At 35.1% G+C, this 25286-nt stretch overlaps 1 protein-coding gene across 1 annotated transcript in view; it reads left to right on the top strand.

Annotated features, from left to right (window-relative positions):
• Positions 1-25286, top strand: part of LOC137922069 (LIM domain transcription factor LMO4) — a 125325-nt gene that overhangs the window by 42945 nt on the left and 57094 nt on the right. The window lies entirely within an intron of this gene.

Raw genomic sequence — 25286 nt, 5'->3', positions numbered from 1 at the left:
CGACTCGGTATTCCGTTCGATCTCGTTCGATCTCTGCCGTTGATTATCTATAAAAGGTACGGTTTTTATTTCGTCATCTAACGATGACAATAGCGTGTCTGTCAAACGTTTCGAGCACCCAAAAAAGTATACCGAGAAAGCCGCGGGCGCATTGTTATGAAAATGCCTCGAACCGTTGTATTTTCTACCTGAGAATGGGGCAAAAAGTACAGTTTTGCACACGGCGGCCTATCGACAGCGTCTCTCGGCCGTCTAAATTGGATTCGTTAAAAATCGCTAAGGACTAATTTAGGACGTCGCCAGCGAAGTTTTTACTTCATTCTGCCACTAATTAACTGTTCTGTATAGCTGAACCTTGTACCTACCGCCGCTGTATTCATTAAATCGCTCACGACGCATTAGTTTTGACCTAAAAAAACCGATAACATCGCCCTGAATAATATACATATCACATACGAAATTTATTCAAATATCGAATAACTTCCACTGACGGCTTTAGTTCTACACATTGCACTTTGTACGTCTAGTTGTTTTATTCACGAAAAAAAAAACATTATAACATCTGAAATTTACGACTTTTCTTAAAAAGAAAAAAAATTGGAGCACTTGAGCTGACGTTTTAATCAAACATTAACTTAAGATAACTGACTTATATCTGTATACGTAAGACAGGAGGATGATTGGTTACAGGTGTAAAAGCTTTAAAGATTTTTTTTTCCTATTTCTACTCATCAACTCATATAAAGTGATCACTCTAACATTTTATTGTAATGCGAAAAACGAATAACTAATGTCAGCGCAAACTGTGCAGGAAATAGATGTTAAACAATTATTAATTTTAATAGATACCAATCAGAATATTTAAAACGCTTTTTACGCCTTATGTTTTTTAATATTACTTAAAACTTATGGACAAGGATTTCAACAGACATGCTGTATTAATTCTCTCCTTAAAATATACTACCATAAAATTTTTCAATTTTCATTTCCGTAACCAGGAAAACATTAACTACTTAATCTGCTTTATTTATAAAAATAAAATTCACCACTTTAAAAACCTTTAAAAATCTTAGTGTTTTTGTAATTATTTCCGAATATGACAAAAGTTAAAGAAGGCCGTGATATCTTATATGTTTGTACTTAAAAGTCCGGACGGCTGTCTAATAAGTTATGAAATATATTTAATTCTTATAAAATAATAAGAATTCATTAAATATTTATGGCCAGTCTAATAAATATAACTAATTGAAAACAAAGAAAGATGTACCTATTAATTTATCACTATTTAGTTTCATTATTATAAACAGTTTTAATTATTGCTTTTATTTATCTATTGTCAAAAATACCATAATTTTTTCATAAAATATTATCTTAAATTAGATGAAAGAAAAAATAACCTACAGTATTTAAAGCTTTGTCAAAAGCATTTTTAAAGTGTGAAGATAATGTATAACCAAAAAACCAAAAGAAATTCGTCTCCACTCAAAACATCTTCACGGTATTTAATGTACCATATAAAAAGGAGTGAGCCACTAGTATTGTAGCTATTATTTTATAAAATATATATTATTCATACAAGTTATTACAACCTTCGAAAGCGAAGCATCGTGTATATCTAGAATAGACCAAATATATAAACGCCGATTGACTCACATCGATAACAAAGAATAAAATCCTTTGATAGTTTCATTGATAGTTGATGGTTGATCCTTTTGGAACACATGGTTTTGTCAAGACTTCAATGACACGCGGCATTGTGTTACTTTAGTCCTGTGATCTACCCAATAGAGGTTTGTCAACAACAACCCGTTTTTTTCGTAGTCTCTAACTTCTTAATTGCCACTCAGTGTGCGATATCTATATCTCATTAATATAGGATCATGTGAAAACACTCCGAATAGAGTTCTCTCTATCGTCCGTTAAGTGGCTTATCTCACCGCATTCATTCGCAAACGATCCGTTTACACATTTGTTTTTATCTACTAACATATTACTTAAATACTTGTATTATTCGAGCAAATACCTTTGTTTAGAGTTAAAAATACTCCACAAAACTAGTGTCGCGCGCGCATTCACACGTGGGCAGCAGCTGCTTTTCGAGACGGTTCATTGTGTTAATTAGTCAAATGAGAGGAATTCTTTCCTAATTATCAAGATTCTCAGCGCTGATTTTCCATGCAACTATTATTATTACAACTGAAACATGATGTCGTTTCTCTTATCCTTTAATCAATCCGTTTTTGAATGTACTGAAAAGCTTCTTAATCATAATGATTAATATTTACACAATCAACATATCTGTTAAGGTGCCTTTGATCCCTCTATTTACCGTTCATAAAGGAAATATAAATTCGTTTTACACTGATTTCCCTTGTTTACCGGTGGTTGTGCGCCAAACTGCCAGCGAAGAGTGGGCCGACCGCGGCGCGGCTCGTGCGTCGTAGATTCGATAAAGCTCGTCTCACAGTTGACAGAGACGGCGCGGCCTAACGAGCGGCGAGGGGAGTATGGGGCGGAGGCGAGGGGGGAGGGTAGCTGAGGGACGAAAGGGGGATGAAGAAGTGCGGTTCCGTGCATGTCTCTGCTGATTGACCCGCGTCACTCGGCAAACAACAACTAACGAGTCGGCCCCCGCGCCTCCAGGTGCGGTATTACGGTAATTCGCTCGAATCACTCCCGCGGCGGCCGCTCTCCGACTTTACTTACACGCCTTCCCTGATTGAGACTCCTTAACGAAATTAACGTTTTCCACGCAAACATCTACCGCTTTATTCCTCGCCTTTTGTCTCGATATGATGGATTGCGGTATGCTATCTAAAGACGCCGGTGATGTCTTCAGCTACTAATCACTGCGTATGTTTACAGTTTATGGATTTGTAAACGAGGATAAGAACAACGAACGCTACACAAACGTTTACCTTTATTATTACATTATGATTTGTAGCTTTACTTTATTATTTCCCTACCTTAATTTCGTTTTCCAGTTTTATGTAAGGAATGTGAACATTGCGAAACACGTACTAAACAGTGTAAGAATGTCGTGCGCCTACAAACGAACTGGATCCACAGAGCTTCGTCTACGTCAATCGAATCAAATTATTCGAGTCAACTGGCAATCAGAAAACTCGTAGCACGTAGCACATCTACGGAGTTCGGACATGAGCCGACTCTGAGTAAATAATAAATACATTTGTATACAGAGTAATTATGATAGGTATTAAAGTTTTAAAATGGGAAATATTGTTTATTTGTCAGCAAAATGTTTCGAAGCTTTTACACTTATATCTAATTACCATATTTGAAGTGATCACTCTGAAATATATTACATTAATAAATTTGTCCCATTGACATACGACAGGCGACCTTAACTAGCAGTACAAAATCTGAGAAAACCAATAGTAAACAATAAGTCGTTTTAATATGTAGTAATCCGAATTTTGTAAATAGTTTTTCTTAATACATTATAACTACTTTTGTTATTATTTATGAAAATTTTGAATAAACTTTTACGCCTATAGCAAATCACTCTGTATACTATTAATCTATATCCTTTGTTATATTAAATTCTTTACTTATTTATAATAGCTAAGTAGTAAATAAGAAGCGTAAAGTAATTTCAAAGTTTAATTAAAGTTTCTTTAGAACTTCAACAATATACGCTATTCTTTAATAAGTATTAAAACGAATAGGTACCGTTTTAAGACGTATGCCTTCTTTATAAATGTTGAATAAAACTCAGTGACATACTGCCGTATGTAGAAAAAATATAACAATTAAAAAGTTACCGATAACAGCAATAAAATAATTTAATTTGTAATATTCAATTAAAAATAGGTTTTAAATATAATAATCAAACATTTGAAAATTAATACAAGTTTTATAAAAAAAACGGTCAATAGAGTTCAGGTCCGTAGTTACGACGAAGTCTGGCTCGTAATTACGAGTAATAAACCATTCGTTACGTATTACATGTAAGCTGTCGATAAAAGACAATTAAAAGTTTAAAATTATTTTTGAACCAACCACGGCATCGCGAAATGGGGCTACCAAAATTCTTTTTATCTACAGGGTAATGCTTTTCTTATTACTTGCATATTTTATAATATTTATACATTAATGTAGATAATAACTGACGTTGCTTGTTGCTTGTAGCAGTTAAGTTAGCAGAATCTTACGAGCTCATAAGAAGCCTTTAAGATTTTGCTGTAACTGAATTAAAAGTCGTGCGTATAGTATATCAAAAAATTAAAGTTAACTTTCATTTTATTGTTTTGTAATTGCAAGTATAATATTAATATAATATTAATTAATAATGTAATATTTTAAAACTAAGGGGATAGTATCTTAATATTCTTCGATTATATAGGTTATCAGTTAACACAAAAAACAATGAAATGATAATCAGAATTACGTATTCACATTGTACCTGTGAGGTGTCCAGCATTTCCCGGCGAATATAGTAACCTCGAGCACGTCCAGACATTGAAGCGGGTTCGTTAGGGCGGCGCGGGCGTCAATCAAGGCAATTGCTGCTCAATCGGCAATCAGCGGCGCCGCTAACGACCCGCCTCCGAAACCAACTTCTTGCCGACTCCTAACGGCCTGTAACGTCTTCGTATATTTGCAACTAGTTATAGTTTAACTTTCACCATACTTTTATTATATTTTTAAAGAAACACATCACAAGATTGTTATAATATTTTTATGCGATGTCTATAGCGATACATTGCATTATTTTGTCATCATTTCAGAAGTCAGAATCCACTCCTGGATGTAGGCATAACCCAATTTAAAAAATGAAAATTTCTTTATACAAGTAGGCATGTATTACACACAATTTTAACATTATAAGTAGTGAGTTACCATCGACCTGGTACGCTGATCTGCTGAGTAGAGCCGGTCAGAAACAAACCTTAATGCGATTGAATTTTTTTTTTTAAATCGACAAAAATTTGTGTGGCTGTCAAACACATTTCGTTGTGATTTTGCGGCATTGCCAAATATTAGTTTTCAATGCAAAAAATGTTATATGATTTTTAAATAAATTCTATGTTAAGTATAACATAAAATTTGACAAACTAAGTTTTTGCTGGATTATTGAATAAAAAATTCCAATTAAATTATGAAATATAAAAATTAAGCTACTAACTTAAATTATAGTGGTTAATAACCATTAATATTTCTATTTATATAGTTTATTATTAAAACATTACATTTTCATTGTAAAAATAAAAATATTTTTTTATAAATATTTAAAGATTTAATAATCTCCCTAATATCTTCAATATTATGCTCTTTTTATAAGCTATTTAAATTAATTAAATTATCACCAGTTATTATATTAATCTGATATTTTAATAATTTTTGGTTTTCACATATTTTTAATGTTTAGTAATAGAAAAGATGATTCATGTTATGCTATGTGAAACAAATGGGACGATAATAACGCGCGAAATTTTATTACGCGGCGTCCAAACGTATTTTATTATAGCACGTGTCCAGGGCGGGCGGACTCCAATTTAGCCGCTCGTTAAGGCGCAAAAGACGCACAGTTTAATTGCAACCGCTCGCCTCTAATGAGGCCCTGTGTCCCGACTCGAACGTTTCTCTTGTGCAAATTGACATTGTACGTGAATTGATGTCGCCAAATCCATGTCAAAATACTAAAGATTGCACTGCGTGGCATTTTATGAGACGCTCTAGCCCGGTGATGCGGATTTTAACGCCAGCGAAGGCATTTTTACTAGCTGTAGTTGTCTGTTAATAGAGGCTCTCTGGGCTGTTGCACTAAGGTATTAAAGTGGTGCATACAGGATGTCCCATAAGTTAATGTCAAACTGTAATCCGATAACAAGGGGACAACTCCAAAAAAAATTAAAATTTATTTATTCCATGTCGCGTATTGTTTAATCTATTACCAATAAAATGTGTTACGCACCTTGTCAATTTCTTTCTATTGCTATAAATAAACGCAATTAACTTTTATTAAAAATTATTGACAAGTGAATTTTCGGGGTATAATTTTTTACTCTCTATGTCCGGCCGTTATTGTTTCATTTCGGCTTGAAGTCGATTTATGAGACATCCTTCCGTACATCTGCTATCAAACACTTCCGCACAGACATTACAGAATCTCAGTTCGTCGAAACTATATCTAGGTGAATTTGCTGTGCTTTGTTCTTTAGTTTATTTTGTTTAATAACCTGTTGAAGGCTTTAAAAATGGAGAGAGATTAACGTTTTAATATTATTCATGATACACTTTTTATATCACTTAATTTTTAAAGAACTTACCAATATGTATATAAATTTTATTTCCTCTATTTTAAAATAACGACACTAACAATAATATACTTAAGTATGTTTTATCCAAATATTGTATTTTATACATAAAATACAATACATAATATAAACAGTTGTATAGATTATTATCCAATTGTTTTACAAGGACCAAGTACGAATGATAGAAGACTTTGAGATACCTACTTGAATGCACGACTTACTTAATGACCTAAATTTAGACATACCTAGACCGATACTGAATATTCGCTCTATTACCGGTGAAAATTCACTGTGAAAGATTCGCGGTGCACTGTAAACTATCCCTTATTGTTACTTCGATTATGGTCTATAATGCATCAATCGTTACTGTTTTCAAATTATTACTTCGAATAAACTAAGTTGTTAGTAAATTTGGTTACCTAATTGATTTCCTTTATCTTTTAAAAGTATTCATATATTATCTATATTTTTGCATTTATTTAGACAACCGAAAATTCAGAATTAATACTAAAATCAATTCTTGGTATTGATTGCAATCGTTTTAAAAATAGCTTTTGAATTTATACATGTTTGAAAAATAGCCTCAGTAATGTTTTTTAGAAGTGTGAAGTAAATTTCAATAATGTTATTTTGGTAATTACATACATTATATATGCAACTAGTAGCTTAATTACATGTCTGAACATCCGAACCACTCGGCGGTTCAAGGGACAACTATCTCTTTTCGTGCCGTCGGTGCGTCTTTATCTATATTCACCAACAACATTTACAAATAGCGTTATCTGCTTTCAACAATTAATTTTTAGAATACAATAAGGTGGTTTACAAAATATGTGTTAGCACACAAGGATCAGTTTTCAACAATTACGCGAAATTGCAATGCGGTCTCACCGATATGTATACAGGTTGATTGATTATAAGAGTAAAAGCTTTAAGAGTGGATGTATAATTTTTTCGGCAAAAAGTTTTTAAGCTTTTACAACCACTTTATACAGTGTGCTTCCAGTCGCTCTAAAATATTTTAAAATAAAATTTTTTATTAAAATGCGATAGGCAAGTTATTTCTGGCTGTATAAAATCTGCTGGGACGATAATAACAAATTTTAATATGTAGTAATCCGAATTTTCAGAACGATCTTTCTTTATAGATTATCATTACATTTTTTGTTATTTCTGAGACCATTCATTTTTGGATAGGGACTACCATGTATTGACAGTAAATGAGCAATGTATCGTTAATATTTATTTCATTCGTTGTCAATTAACTTCTCCTTTTAAAGCTTTTACGTCATTAACCAATAACCAACTACAAACATTATTATTTGTAGATTCAGTTATATTTTGAAATACCACTACATGAAGTGCATATTGTTATTCTGCGCTTCCATCCCTAACAATAGCGTTAATTTTGTTCACATTGTTCCAATAATATTCAAAATTTTTTTTTGGTTTTTAATAAAGATTTGTAATATTAACATTATTCATTTAGATACGCGAGCACAAAATAATTTTATACCTCTTCTAAAGTATAGGTACACGATACTCAAAATTCTTTATAAGAGATATAAACATATAATACGGATTTAAATATATTATATATATATAAAAGTGAACTAAATTCGCTTGATTTCGAGTAGTTATGGCGACACTACCCACAGGAGGTGCTTTTGAACTATTTTAACTAATAAAAAAAGATAACCAATGAAGCCAAACGTGACGGGCACAAAAATGGAGAAAGAGTTAGATTGGAGAGGTAAAATAAGAGAAGAAGCGAGAGCTACGAAAAGAGTTGTTACCGAATATTGAATAAGTGGTATTTGTAGAGTGAGACTAGCGAGAGTAGCTAAGAAAACGTTTCCTCTAGGGCCTACTTAATTTTGGTTAAGTTTAAATTAAGAGTAGAATTATTAAAATTCATATGATTGAAAACAGGAGATATTAAAAAGTAAACTCAAAATATCATAAATCAGTTAAGTCATTCAGAATGTTTAAAAAGTTCACAATTATATGATAAAGATATAGTTTTACGCATTGTTTTCTTTCTTTTAATGTTTCTAATGATATCTAATTTACGTGCAAGTCGGCCATTATTTATTGTCAGCCACACAGTTCGTGCGTACAATTCAATAGCAATGTTGAAGTTGGAGCTAGTTTCCTTCTGGGTTCGCGTAAAAGGCCCGAAGTGGAGGACAGCTACGCGATTGGATTACGCCGCCGGCGCATGACCCCAATTAATTTCGTTTGTCTCTTTGTCCGTTCGTCGCTGGCCCAACCGCAGCGTCTAAACAGCGTCCGGCAAACGGCCAATCTCTGTTTGAGATTCGATTACTGATATCCACTTCGACTACACGAGCTATGGCGGCTTTTAGTTTTAGACGTCCCCACTCACACTATACTTCGATAGTTCGACGTTTTATCTTATAATATTGTTTAAATAATGTAAACTATTTCAACACAGATGTATAGTTTATTATAGTTTATAACAGGAAGACATTTAATTGCACCTAATACGTATATCTTTAAATTAATCAAATCTTAATACCTTTTGTTCGATCAGTATCAATAGCAGTCGACCTCGCTTGCTATATATATTATTATCTTCCGCCGACGACGCGATGCGGAAATGCATCATTTATGCAATTAAAACAGCAGTTTCTTATTTATTTTAATTAGCGAAACTACGTACGTTCTAATGTATAGAAAAAGTCACACATTTTCACGCTAATATGGAACGGTAGTTTACGTTTAATGAACATAATAAATTATTCATCAGTCAATTACTTAATAATATGAAACTACTTAAAGCTAATACTATCAACGCATTAAATTTTTTTAGAATATTGAAAATTGAATATTACGACGAATTAGTAATTTTAATAAGTCAACCTCCTTTTTAAATAATGTCTAAAAGATATCTTTTAAATCTTGTATGATTACTTTAAAAAATCTTACTTAATCTATGAAAAATGTCTTCGCCTAAAATATTTCAGAGACTCTCAAATCAAGCTAAAGTATGTAGTTGTTTATTATTGAATATTCTTATACAGTTCATAATCACATAATTTTTATATGTATTATTTATTTTAATGCCAAATTTATTTGCTTTTGTAATTAAAGATTTGAAATTGGCATCCGAATGAACGGACGGGGCGGTGAATGTCGATTTAACGATGCTCCTGGCGGGGACATGATATGCGCCTCCTAACACACAACTTATGGCGAAGTATAAATCAATGCAGAATACTGGTGTCTACCAACCGCCGTGGTATTTTCGTCGTAATTAATTGTCCACTGAAGACAGTAATATTATTATTCCATCGTCTGTTAGTTACAGTTATTATGTGACAGAACGTAAATAAATTTTGTATTAATAAAAATTACGAAATTGTGGCTTACAGAACTAAATATTTTTTTAAACTAGTTTTGATTATAAAATTAAGTATTACATTTATTTACTTACAAATATTTTTGCGTTTTACACACAGATTTGTCTATGATCTACTTTTAATGTTCATATTGTCATAAAGAAAAACCACATCAAACAACTCAGATAAATTCACTTTCTTGCCATTCTAGGAAATACGTATTAATGATATGTGGCAACCGAGACCTACTATTTACTTAAGACTTGACCTTTTCTATGGCTCTTACGATGGTATCCCAGATAATATTCAAGGTCCCATGGCTAAATTGAAAAAAAATCTAAAAAGTTTCTGTGCTAAGGTTTATTACACCGTACTACTTTAAAGATATTGGTGGTATTTCACCATGATAATGAAGTATTCACCTCAAGATTATGTCAGTGTTAATTAAATCTGTACTTTTGTAGTCTATTTTATATATTTTTTCAAACGCACAAGTGATAGACTTATAACAATAAAGAATTTTTAAATTTTATTGATATTTAAAGAAAATGATTTTGATACGTTGTTTAACAAAATTGAATGTTGAATTACAAGTTAAAAAAACACATATCTTCTGTGTTAGAAAAGCAAACAGAGCAAAGCCCTGCATAGTGAAGTGCAACTCGTGTTGTTGAAATGTGTAGGATATTTGTCGCCATCAATTCAACCTTGTCATCGGCATCGAACATGTATGCCGAGCGCCTGCAGACGAGGCGCTGTCGTCAAGTCGTGTTTCAGAAAGCCAAGAGAAATTCACGATATGACCCAATCAAGCTATTTCATCATCGGCCCTTTGTTTAATATATGGACAACGCCTTCTTGATAGGAAAATTCTACCCAACTATTCCTCACATATATTGAACATTCCAATATAAACAACCATCGGAAAGCATATTATAAAATGTTTACCTCTATTTTTAGAAAAGTTTATTTGTTTGCACACTTTATTGCATATGCATAAGGGAAAATTGAAAATACACTTCCGCGCCCAACATACGAATGAAAAGTTTGACGATGCGAAATTGTGTTAAAAAATAATAAATAGTTATAAAATAAAAGTTCTTAGTTGGAGTGTGTCCCTAATATGAATTTTAAGATGTTTATTGCGTTCAAGAAGTACATTAATTAGTATTTATCGGTTGCACCAAATGTAAACCGTACACTAACAAGGGATAGTTGGGGTCGGGAGCGACGTGTGGGGTGCGGGGTGGGAAATGTGATGTTAATTAATAACGTCTGTCTCACAAGCGCTAACGACGCCGTCACGACTACATTATTTTGCCACCTGATTAGTCAGCAGGACGCACTGCTCGCCCTCTGCACTAATTAGTGAGCGAAAGGCGTTCGTTACCATTTGATACGTAACTGAATAACCGCTAATTAATATCACAGCGTCACTATCCAACATTCGATCGATACTCCCAAATACGATATTATATTTTAAATAAAATGTGACAATAAAATTCGTCGCGCTGTGGTGCATGACGTCCCTGTTAACAGCCTCTGTTTTTTTTTTATTATTTCTATTCTATTATTAAAGCGTTTAATTTAGGGCAACAGTTTTACACACAAAACGATCAAAACGCAATCGGTCCGCGCCGCCCGAATAGGATAGGAAACCTATTCGAAATTGATATGGGTGGAGCGCATGGACGCATTGCCGCGTCGCGCCTATGCAGCCTCGTAAACGGCGGCAGTCCGATGAAAAAAAGTCTTAACGCACCATCGCTCCGTCGTTTAAACTGAAACTCAATTCCATCGCGTTACGGCTTATATTAGTTTGGAACGCCGCAACGAACGGGACGTGTTAGGTAGACGGACGAATTTTGTTAATAAATAAACGCAGTGCCTGGCGTTCGGATGGCCGTCGAAAAACAGTAAAAAAGTCTCCGGTGAAAATTTGGCGCAAGTATGACAACGGAAGCCGGAGTGACGTACACAAATCATTATTCGACGGGCAATTCTGTCAAAGGAATTTTTAATATTACCGACTGAGATTTAGTCAAAGTGTCACTTGCTCGCTGCCACGTGTCGCGTCGGACTGACCGGCCGGGCCTTTGAACGCAGGGTTACTGTTGACAGCCGGTGAACACACTGCGTATTCTGTTTAGTCACACTAAGCTGTGATAAGGAATGTCAACGTTATTACTATTATTTACCTATCAATTAACTGAAAACCTTTTTTGTGAAAAACTGTGACATTCTTCTTAGATTAAAAAATAGTACATTTTCGTTCTGAATTTTAAACCTTGCAATATGCAAAATATCATCGAAACGCAAAACATAAATTTGGCGACCTAAAGTACCAGTAGTATATATAAACGTATGAGTAGTAGTATATATAAACGCTTTGAATATGTAAATGTACATAACGTGTACTCATTTGCTGTCAATTAATGTATGAAATACCATATACAAAAATCAATGGTTTCCGAAATAATTAATTAGCTAATGATAATAGAGTAAGAAAATATGTCTTCAACATTATACATTACATTATATATACTACATATAAAAATAATTATTTTTGTGACTATCTGTCTCTGCAGACTTTGTATTGCCAGAAGTTTTTAACTGGTCGAATACGTAAGTATCCTGTACGTTTTAGTTCCTCTCAAGGGTATGTATATCAAATAAAAAAACAAGCCTTAAACTAGTTCAATTAAATCTACGCACACAAGCATATTACACTCGGTGTTAATTTTGTTTTTTAAAGCGTGTTTTAGTTAAATTACTTTTAGCGCATCCTCCACGCTCATGTAATTAAGGTTGTAATAAAACTCTTTTCAGAATTTAATTAACTTACATCTAAAATTATGAAAATGAAAAAATGTATTATCTTCGTAATTTCAATAACAACTGCCTTGACTTGTGCTTTTCTTTTCAACTTCTATTTTGTGTTTGAATTTCTGTTTTTGTTACGACAAAATAAGTTATATTCCTATTAATGCTTATGAGAAACATAACATTTTAAATTAATATAATAATATGACTAATAGGGAAACATAAGAAACAATATATAAAAGAAATAAATATTTAGAAAAATAATTATATCTTAAATATGACAGACTCATAAGACATAATTTCGTATGAAGTTTCCGGTAATATAATTTATGGGTTTACTTAAAAGTGATAACTATATAATAAGCGGGCATAGTTTGAGGAAGCTATAACGTATTGTATTTGTATTGTATTGTTTCTGGAGAAGTTGTTGCTGTTAGCCTTGCGGCTTTTACAGCTTCATCTGTATGAGTTCACGGAACGGAGGGGTCCGTGAACTTTAAAACTTAACAAAGTTTGAGTGTCGGAACTCGTATCAGGGACGGTGGTGAGACTTATGGAGAGCGACGACGATGATGCTCAGGAACACGGGAACAACCTAGGAACAACCTGGTCGGCCCCTCGAAGACACAGTCGGTCGCGGACATGCTGGCCGGTAGAACGCACGGTTAGTGCGCGTGTATAATCGATGTTGCTGAAGTGTGATGCATGAAGAGTTGTGTACTAACGGCAGCGTGGACCACTCGGCAATCTAAGGTAGGATACTGATCCTATCTCGGATCGCCCACGCTGTTCGCGGCGGCGACGCCAGAAGGCCGGCGTCGTTTCTTTTTTGGACGGTGTGAAGTGTTGCGTCTGATTTTGGTGCTTCGCACGCGTGTTTTCGTGCGGTGAGAGGTTGACGGTGGAGTAGATGATGCTGTGGGGGAGTTCCTGCTTGTGGAGCTGCGAATGTCTGAGGGGTGTGGTGTCAGGTGAGTGGGTTGAGTGAACCCTATGATTGGATCTGTGAGGACATCTTTAGGACGTCTCACGAGGTTTCTGAAAGAGGAGCCGGGGTTGTAGCGAGTTGAACTCGCTACAACCCCGGCTAAATGAGCGGGTTGGGGTGGGCAGAGGCCTTCTCAAAGTATGCTTTAGAGCATGCTTGGAAGAACTCTTGCACGGTTTCTAATTTGAGGTCACTGTGGATATCTATGTTGCGTTGGAACCATCTAGCACCAGTGACAAGTCTGGTGAAGCGATTCTGCAGCAACTGTAGGGGACGTAGGATATGAGATGGAGCGTGGGCGAATACTACGCTTGCATAGGCGAAGACTGGCCTTATGCAAGTTTTGTAGAGGAGGAGCTTGTGTCTGAGGGACAACTTGCTTGAAGGGTTGAGGAGGGGGTATAATCTAAATAATATCATGCGGGCTTTATTAGCCACTTGTTTCGCATGAATTTGGAAACTCAACCTAGTGTCAAAGGTGACACCTAGGTATTTAACCGAATTAGACCAGGGGATGGGACGATCATAGAGGGAGATTACTCCCGGGTTGTGTCCTTGTCTGGGTTTGGTACGACGGGACAGCTTGAAGACGATCGCCTGACTTTTGTCAGGGTTCACGTCAATACGCCACTTGCGAAACCAATCACCCAGCTGATTGGTTGCACTTTGGAGATGGCGTGTTTGTGTGGTGGGGAATATGCCTGTGGCGAAGAGAGCAGTGTCGTCCGCGAACAGGGCTAGTTGAACATTGGGGTGGGTGGGGATGTCACTAGTGTATAGTGAGAAGAGTAAGGGGGATAAGCAGGAGCCCTGAGGGACGCCAGCTTTGAGAGGGCGGAGGGAGGAAAAAGTACCGTCTAGTTTGTATCTAAAGGTACGATTCGACAGAAAGGCTTCGATGATCTTGACGAGCCTGTCTGGCACACCTATTTTCCACAGCTTATATAATAAGCCGTTGTGCCAGACCTTGTCGAATGCCTTAGCGATATCAAAGAACACCGCACTTGTGACGAGGGAGCGGGGCCTTGCGAAACCATCTAAGATGTGTTCCGTAAGTCTGTGTGCTTGGTGCACACAAGAATGGTGGGGGCGGAACCCGAACTGTTCGTCGGGTATGAGACGGAGGTCATGTGCAACTTTCTGGAGGCGCTTAAGAAGTAAGCGCTCGAATAGCTTACCTAGAGTACACAGTAAGCTAATGGGTCGGTAGGAGGACGGGAGGTTGGGGGGTTTTTTGGGCTTTTTGATCCCTATTACGACTGCTTCTTTCCAGGTGTCTGGGAAGGTGCAGCTCGATATTAGGGAGTTAAATATTGCCACTAATAGAATGATTAGGTGGGGGGGAAGGATCTTTAACATTTTATTTGAGATGCCATCGGGGCCTGGGGCTGATTTGTTTTTGAGCCCCTTGATTAGATCAGTAGATTAGAAGCTATAACTCTGCACGGTTCTACTTATAACGCTGCTGCGAATTGGTCGAACAAAAATAATGCCTTCTTCTTCTAGAATACTTGTTCTCTTGTTCTTCTAGAATAAAACAAGAGAAGAACTCAAGTTATGGACAAAAGTAATGTAAAAAGATTATGATACTATAGATATCTTATTTTCATTTTAAATTATTTTTAAAAAAGAAACATTGGTATTTAGTGATAAAGGAGACCGTTATCAGTTCGTTATCCGTTAGGACATAGGCATTACAGGGAGATATATCATACGTTTCGGAATTTTTAACATAGGACCAATTTAACAAACCTTCATTATTTGTGAGCTGAGATCATTCATCATCATTTTAAGCCGTTGAACATCTACTGCTGAACAAAGGTCACTCCCATGGATCTGTGTAATGTGGAAGAGTAGTAAACGATCTTTATTTACCTTAAAAAAAACGTTTTGATGTGTATAAAACCTGACGCCTACGATCAAAAGCTCTAATCCTTAATAAACTAACACCGCTCTTGGTAACAGAGATATTTTTAAATTTAACATTTTTTTAGACTACGATTTTTCTTACCTATTGGACCAATTTAGTATTATTTCAATCACATTTTTATGTCGCAAGTAGTTTAAACTTTATCGATCTCTTTCCAGTTTTATATAATCCTCACTGTATATTTCACACGAACAGAACTATTGCGTAGCAATGTAGCATAAAACGACGCGTTACCATACATTTATTAATGATAACAGCGCGTTAAAGTAACACTATTCATTAAAGCAACAGTTTAAATTAACGAAACGTAAATTTGATTAAGTGCGTAGCGGCAATAAGCGAGTGCTCGTGATGACGATCAAATCGTATCAATTAAGGGGAAGCACTCGGTAAACTCGCTCCTGCGAGTGTCGGTAGCGACGTTAGCTAGTTATAGATCCCGCGTCTGATCTTAATTAACCTCATGTGTTAACCTCGCATAACTATGAGACGCCCGCTCTACTCAAACTTGGTACGACTTGCTCCTACTTAATAATAATGATCTCGTATAGGGAATATGTTAATTTCCGCGTAATACATTGGATACCGGATGATTTTCTGCAATTTTATCGGAAAATTCCTCCTTATGGAAATACAATTTATATTTCTTTAAAAATATATTATATCCTTTGATCTCTGATGCACTATAACTACTTCACTACATTCGAAGATGTTAAAGGCCACCAGAATTCACTATGAAAGTTTCCAAACTACAAATTTTTTTGACCACATAGGCTGGAAAATGTTAAAAACGCTTTATGATGACTGTAATCCTAATAAATCAAATAACCTGTACTAAAAAGAAAATCATGTGTAGCTTAGAACGTTCACCCATTAGGTAGACAGACTACCTTAAAGTCTTCAGAAAAAGATGACTACTTTCTACCGGTTTTAATGGAATCTATGCGGGGAGAACTATGTCCAGTTGCAAACTTCTACGGATGAAATAATGGTGTAAGATTTGCCGCTATTTTTAATTAAGTAACCTTAATATGTTTGTAAATGAATTAAAAAATAGTCCAGACAGGAACTACTAAATCACACAACGTGTATAACAGAATTTCTTTTAATTTTAGCATTTAAATACTCTCATAAATCAATGTCTCAGCTACAATGTCACACTCAGAAATAGCTTCAGCGGTTGCAGATAGATTCTATTTAGGTCCCTAACACACCGACCGACATTTTTGAGAAACACGGTGAGTTTTAGTAGAAATTGTTTAATTACAAAATAAACCAATGTATGATAATTATTAACACCGTCCGGTATTTTCAATTCAGATTCTATCTATAGTACGGTTATTTCATTCGCGACTTCTTGATTTATACGAGTTAAAGATACATTCTTACAAACAATGTTGACGATTTTCGTATAGTACATGTACTAATTGTTAAATTAAGATGGTTTTTAAGTACATTTTCGTGAAATTATACAAGAGAAATGATTTCTTTACGAAATCCTATATTATTTTATAATTACAATATTTTTGGCTAACATCACGTTGTAAGCCATTTTGCTCCTGTAAAATTTTAGTTTAAATAAATCGTTTTATTCCCTTTTCTCTATCTATTATACTTCCTAGATTTTATTTATTTGGGATCAAAACATCATAAAAACCTCGCCAATATCATGCAGTTTATGTGGTCAATCTCTCTCTTCAATCATCCACTTCCAGCCACTCTGCTGAAGTCATCAGTCTAAAATGAAAGAGACCCCAACATATCTAGAACTAATAACTTGCTGTCACTTCAAAAGACTTTCATCGCTTACCTGTAGTCTATCGATGTGGACAGCACACTGTCGTGCTTTAAAAATTGTTAAATTAATATTTAGCTGTTATGAACTTTATACCGTATTTCTGTCCGACTTCTTTAAAATTTTTGAACTAATATTTTCTGTTTATCAGAGATCTAGTTAAAGATTAAGTAAATCTATTAAAGGAGTAAATATATTAAGTAAATGTATTAAGGAAGTGCAGGAGAGACGATGTCTGCGGACCACAACACTCGCCACGGTGACCAGACGCGTCTATTTCGAAACTTTCTAATACCTAGTTCATCAACGAATTCATTATGTCGTAAAAGAACGTGCGCGAGACCGAAATATCGCGGGGCTCGTAAAACCGCTCGTAAAGACGTTTGTTTACTAATTCGAGTGGGGCAGGTGGGGCGACCGCGGCACGCGAGGGATGCTGTTAATAATATATATAATACTACATCACTGGCTTCGTTGTGAAATATTTCAAATCGCGGCGCCCTTGATTGCATGAAAATCCGTGCATATCTTAACCATCATCGTTAACTCGGAATCTTAAAACATCGAGTAGAGCCAAGAACACGTCCGACGTAATTGTTACGCTTAGGTGAAAAACTTGTCTGGTTTGAATTCATTTTAAAATATCCGATGTATTTTCTTATGCGCACAAGCATGCTTAATGGGTTAGTTTACTATTAAATACTTTTAAAATTTCTAATAAAGTAAAATATTTGACAGAAATATATATTTTGACTTTAACGAGACCGAATAAAATATTAAACAAAGAGAGTGGGCGGAACGCCGCGAGTGATAGTGTAAAGTCGGTCGTTAATAAGTAACAGGCGAAGTCGTCGCGGGCCTCCAAATTGCCTCCTCCGCAGGTCACAACTTTTAATGAGGCAAAATTCCCCGTCGGACTCGATTCACGTCGCCGTCGCCTTAACGCAACCTGTTCGTTAGTGCAAAAACGGGCCACGCTAACGCGCGATTAGAATACACCCCCGGGCCCGTAGCACACCGCGCCTCGCTTCGAATATCTGCAAATATTATTCTCTTACCAAATACTTCAAATCCTTCAACGCTTAAACGTAACATTGTCGAAGTCATACGTACACCATACAAACAGATTATTATTTTTATTAAAATTATATTGCTTCCGCAATTAAAAGAATTGTTTTTTTTTTTCATACATAACAATCCTGTACTTTTAAATTAAGTTATGAAACTAAAAATATTTTAGCGGATTATATGGCCATTTATTTTATTTTTTATGTTTCCTTCTCAAGTACTTTATACGACCTCCATAATCATGGGTAGGGCCAAGATTTTAGACTTCCATGTTTCAAAGAGTTATCTTACAAACGAGCTATAGAGTCAGCTACAGTCAGGATTTGTAGGGTAATGAAGGGATCGGTAAAGGAAAGAAAGTAACCGACGTACCAGGAGGATTGGCAAGTTGAAGTAAGAAGAAAGACGCTGTAGTTGAATTTATTATAAATAATTTCTATTTTGTGTTCTTCATTTATGTATATAAAACTAGAACTTCTTTATGAGATTTTTTTAGTCTTTCAAAAATATTTTGTAAAAACTTGGAACAAGTATACCCCGGGCCTACGCCGAAAAGATAGTCCCTCATTTGTGGCGGGCTTTCTCTGTGTTGTTGTCATATTAGCGAATAACTGCGCGACCGTCGCTGCCGATACATTAATGATGTCGGCGGGATGTCTATTACGGCTGAAAAAGTCTTTGTGTCGCGCTCTGCCTCGCCGCTGCCTCATTGACAACGACCACGTGACTTGGTTCGCGGATTACTTCGCGGGATTACGATTACGATTAATAACGTAATCCCGCGAAGTAATATACATACAACAACAAAAAAAAAAACAAAAATAAAAGCTATCAGCGTATGCAGAAGTAAATTGGACAAGAATTTGTTGATTGTGTTATTTTTACTATATCAATATCCGCTGAGTCATTTTTAGCAATAAACTACTCAGGGAGGGATAAATTATTTTTCATCATCATCATTTCAATTGCAGGACGTCTATTGCTGAACTATCTCTCTCAGTCATTTCTATTAAGCATGATTAAAAGCGACTTTAATCCAGCGTCTTCCGACGACTTCAACAAGATCGTCTGTCGCTGCGCTTGCCGATCCGTTTCCCACTCCTGAATCAAAAAACATTTTTATTTTCAGCTTATTTGCTTGTTGATCGTAAGTTAGATTTATTAATAAAAACAAATATAGGAATTTATTGATATAAATGAAAATTATGTTTCATTTATTTTGTTAATTTTCACTTCCAAACACAATCATGACACATTTACTGTACTCTTGACCTACATTCCATTTTAGCTTAAATTAGAATAAAATCTAAAGTTATCTAAGCTGTATATAAATCATTGCTTCTTTTATTTTAGATTTGAAACTAGTACGATACAAATTAATGTACTTATAACCGTATGGCTTGAAAGATAAATGATTGGTCTTTAATATTATGTATTTATGCCGGGCGGAAGAAGATCAGCGTGCAGCGCAGCGTCAGATGTCTTAGCAAAAATACCTACAACCAGGTCTTGCTTAGACGCTGGATGCAGGCCACTTTTTATATTGTATATTGTTAATCTATGGGAGATAACTTTGTTCAGCCGTGTATGTCCTGAGACAGAAAATGATAGTTACTATTTCAATGTAATCAAAAAATTATATTAAAAAGGTAACACTTTGATACATTGTGATTGTAACTCTAATAATATATTTTGACTATATATGCAGTACATTTACACGATTGTACAAACAGCAAACTATAGTCTACGTAAATTAAAATAGAGCAGCTCGCCTCGTTATAAAGTAAGCAGAAGTTCGCAAAGTGAGTTGTTAAACGAATGAAAATTAAGTTCATGTTTATTCATCGGCCGAGACTATTCGCCTATAATCTCCGTCGGAATCTAGTTAACCGCCGAGCAACTCATTTTTCAAGTCCGTAAATTATCGGCCGATATCTGGGGCCGTTACCCTCCGGTACCTATAGTAATGAGCTTGTAAACAACGGTCTAATTAAACTCCTTAATCGCAAAACTCAAACGGTTACCGCTTTGAAAACAAAACCTCGCAATTTTCAGAGCGACCACCGCGTAAATAGCCTGCGCTATATCGAAGCGGCGATCGCGGCTCATTACCTTCGCCCCCTCCCTAATTAGACAGCTTTCTCCCCCGGCCCGGTTGACCCTCCGCCCGGATTGTTTTCTAATAATTCCATTATCTCGCGCGTTTCGTTATTTCTATTACGATTTATTACATTTTTGCTCGAACTTTTATATCTTATCAAAGCTGAACTTTAGTTTACCTATATGTTTCTGTTTCGGAACTTTTAAACTGATGCAAGTTGCACGTTGTCGTTGTCAAACCATTAACTGCTATATGCAATTATTATAAGCATTCGCATATTGAATAAAACGCCCTTTACTAAAATGGATTAAACAAATTTTTAGTGGCCGTTTACAGTATAAAGCCCATCATTTTATACAAAAAGAAAACGTGTTAGTAAACTAATCGTAATATTAAACTAACCATAACTTGAAAATTTCCAAAAATTGGCTGGACATAGCTAATATATATATGTATAACTGTTTGACGTCATTAGGATGTTTGATACACGGCCTTCTTTTTTTAATAATAATTTATGAAGATAACATTAATAAATCAATCTAAAATAAATACTAACATCGGTAGCAATCAACTAAGCCCGTAACTATAATTTATAACATTGTCCCTGCAGAGCGATTATCGCGTGGGTTTCTATTTTATTTTTAATGAAGTCGTGATATTAATAAACCATTAATTTGCTATAATTTAAAGTTTGAACAGCTTTTTGAATTATATTCACGTTCAAGATCATTATGTAATATAAAAGCGACCGTGCAACATTTATTGGCCATAACGAGTTTGATTGCCTTTTTATTCAGAAATGTTAATAATGGGATACAGCGAAGAGAGTAAAACATCGAGAAATACGTACCTAAATAATCTCCGTAGCATAAATTTAAATTTCCATATGGGTTTGGGCCTTTTAATAATGACTTTACATATAAATTAAGAACTACATTGAACTAAAACAAAATACATTTGCTTTATAAAAATATCCTAGGAACTCTTGTTACACTTTTAAATATAATTTACATATTTTAATAACGAGAACACTTAAGAGTTGTCAATTATATATAAATCGCTATTAGGGTAGGGAGATACGGATTTAATTGGTTCCCAATTAATCGATTTGCCGCCGAAGAATATTCAAATTGGCTCTCATTTCCTGCAACTACCGCGAGAGGGCGCACGCAGCGAGCACCTGTGAGTGCGCTGCATCCGGCCCGTCCAATTACTGCGCCTTTACCCTAAATAAAGGATCCCGTAACGATCGTAACTGGACACCGCTCATGCCGATGTAGAGGTTCACTAATGATACCATGCGAGACTTACGTTACCTAAGCACCTCTCTGACTAATTGCAGCTGTTTGCAAAACCTAACAACTGTTGTAGATATCAAGAGCGAAATAATAAAGTTTTTATTTTGTTATATTTTATTTATGTATTCCATTGAACATCAAAAGGTTCCTTAGTTTTCTAACTACATTCTAAAGACACATTAACACAAAGCTCTAATTAATATTCTATCAAAGTACATCACTAACAACTTTCATTATATGTCCACTGCTAGGCCGCCCCCGTAGATTAACAGATTTCTAATAATAGCAAATGCCCTGCATCAGCGTCTTCCAGTGACATTAACAAGGGCACGGTGTCCATCTTATGGTTCGATGTATTACGTTGTGCGCCGGTCTGTGGCTTCCACTGTCTCGCCTGAAGGTCCAAGCAGCCATCTGGTCTGTGTGCCATGAGGCTTCCAATGATAACCAACTTTAAATTTTGTAAATTTCTTGTCATTTATTCTTGTTTATTTAGCGTTATAGGTACAGTACGGTTAACCAAGGATTTACCGTTTGTTTTCTGGATAAGCTTCGTTTATTTTCTTACTTACATAAACTCATCTCTTTTCATAAAAGAAAATGTAAGAAAATATGTTTCTCTCCGGTTATATGAATATATAGGTTGATGTATACAGGAATCAAGTATGAGAGGTAGACGGAAATCACGATCCCCTCTTGACTTTAATCAATGTGTTGCGATATTCAACCGCATCAATTATTCAAGCTCACACGTCACCAAACATGCAGCGATGATAGATGAGTGCAAGCCTCTAAGTCAGTTACAAATTATGATTCAGCTCAGTCGGATAACGTAACTATCGACGTAAGATTGTTACAACTTACATATTGTTACAGTTGCCTTTTCAACCTATTCATACCATAAAAATGAATCGCTAAATTTATTAACGGCTTCATCAATCATGCTTTTGTTTTTCATGTCTTCTTAAGACAAATGCATAGACCTAATAAAGGGAAAAAAACGAAAAATTCTCAGGTAAAATTAACATGGTTTTTGTCTCTTACAAACCGTGACTGAAAACTTATAATGGCGTTCTAATAAATTACAAAAAAAACGTTTACGTTAATACATTAGAATAAAAATATAATGATACTATAACTAAATTCCAGGAGTGTCTAAACTAGGTAACTTATTTTTAAGTAATGGTTTATTTTTATAGTTATTACTGTCTGTTCTGCTGAATGCGCTGGATTATTAATCCCTGTTTGGTAATGTTTTTGTATCGTTTTTATTATTACACAATTATTTTAAAATACAATTATTTTTTTTCCTTTCGACAGAGCAGGCTGTCAACGTAGCTAGTAACTAATAAAAATGGGAAGATGTGACTAAGAAATAAGTAATAACTAATATTAGAAATTTAAGTAGTTTGGGATCGAATATAACGTATAGAACTCGAAAAATTACCACAAATAATAAAAAAAAATAGTCTATGATTATTAATGATTTTGGAAAAACCGACCTTAATATTTGTTTTCTTCTTATCCTTTCCACCTATATATGTTAAACATATAAATAACATAACTTTTTAGGAACACAATTGCTGAGAATATCTGGCCAAACATTGGTAACTAACCTTTTTAGTCCAATGTTGGTGTATTTCTATTTACCGATTATCTTTATCCATTTAACAAAAAAATGTGAAACCAGTGTCTAACGGTACCAAGTTTCGGCTCACGCAGAAACGCTTGCAAGAATCTTAAATACACGTCTTTCCCGCGGTTCTTTCCTGATAGCACCACCTTCTGATCCATTTATAGAAAGGTTATTTTCGTTTGTGCCTGTCTATAAATGTCGCAAGATAAAATCTGCGCCGGAGTCTCGGATCGGCACCCTTTATTTACTTAATCAGGCTGACGGACGGACAATGTGCTATTGTATCTGATATATTGACGACCACAAATCAGTAATTGGGCCGCGATATTCTTATACTAACTTAACAATGTGCTGTGTTGCCACTTTTTATTTGATTTTACGTCGCGAATAATTTTTATATATTATTTACACTTTCGTTGCAAGTACGTTTTACACATTCATTAAATTTGATTAGTTCATTTTAGACAACATACTGAAATGTATGATTTCATATGGAAATATAAAAAATAACAAGTCAACGCGTTAGGCGTGTGCAATGTAGATTAACTTCTGTGAGAGAGGTATTTTTGCCATTATTAACATAGAAGCGAGTTCGATGGCTAATCGTTGCAGCGTCAAAAATGTTTAATTAAAAAGATTGATGCTTACCGGTAGAGCGGGGCACCAGAAGTAGAGTCGAGTTGCAAACTTATCTAATTAGTTGGCGGCGGGGGGAGGGGGGTTGGTTCGCGCCCGCGCTGCGCCAGGGGGGGCCGGCCGAGGGTAGCAAAGGTGGGTCGGGGGCCAGACGGGGGCAATTAGCGGTGATAGTCGATTAGCTCATCGTGCGAGTGCGGCTTTTGACAAATGTTTCGAGTAATAAATTATTATTATTTATGAATGTTTCAGTTAATTGGTGTAATTAATAAGCGCCCCCGCCATCCAGTTAAATCGGTATTTGACCAGCGCTTGTTTCAATTAAAGTATTACATTTGTATGCAAATTCTGCATTAGTAATTATCGAGGCGAGTTGTTTGTTCGATGCCTGTTAATTAATTATAATTTATCTTTTCAACTACTACAGTTTTTCACGAACACACTCCTGACGTAAGCCAAAAAACTGTCTTGGCCGATGAATTCAAAATTTACTTTAAAATTATTAATGCTACATAGAAATATAATGAGCGGCCAATATAAAAAATCCTCTTTGTCGCTTCAAGAAATGAACAGCAAAAACAAAATAAAATGGTGCCATTAAAGATATTTATTTATGGCAAACGTTTATCATTAGCGTGTTGTTAATTAATTTTTATAAAAGGCGTTACAAACATAGTGGGACAATTTACATCTTTCGTTTCCACGAAAGCTATTTCGGAAGATTGATTAGTGGAAGTTTATTAATAAAGTCGGGCCCGTAATACTGAGATAATTAATTCTTAGCGCAAGTTAATTGATAAATTAACATTAATTAGAAAACTTGTGCCTACAAACTGCTCTCGGCTGGAAATTAAATTTTATTTATAACCATAAAATCAATGTATGAATAATGGCTTCGTCGACCGGAATCTAATGAGTTTTACCGCGGTGTAATAACTATCCATGAACTGCGAATTATTTTACGCCAATTAAGCTAGCCAGGTATAAATTCACCGACCAAGCTCCGCAGTAATGTGATAAGACATTTGAGTCTCGATAATATCATACATTGGCCTGACATGAAACACCGTGGGCAATTTACAAAGTGATTTGTTTTTAATACAAATATGCTAACACATGGCGGATCGTTTTCTTTCCAATTATTGTGCGATGTAAAGATTGTTTACAAATTTTGTACGTACGGTATTACATATTTGGTAATCAAATATGTATATATACTGAGTAATTGGTTATAGGAATAAAAGCTTTACAAGGGTCAATGTAAAGGTCTTTACACTCATATCTATTTCACTCTGAAATATGTTACATTAATTTTTTTTTTCTGGCAATAAAAAGTCTGTAGGGTTCGGTAGTACACAATAATTA

Source organism: Battus philenor, unplaced genomic scaffold (assembly GCF_028537555.1).
Source record: "Battus philenor isolate CCGP_79_NKW_IND1 unplaced genomic scaffold, ilBatPhil1.0.hap1 SCAF_2, whole genome shotgun sequence".
Lineage (NCBI taxonomy): Eukaryota > Metazoa > Arthropoda > Insecta > Lepidoptera > Papilionidae > Battus > Battus philenor.
The sequence above is the reverse complement of the archived record's forward strand: the minus strand, read 5'-3'. Positions and strand labels throughout refer to the sequence as shown.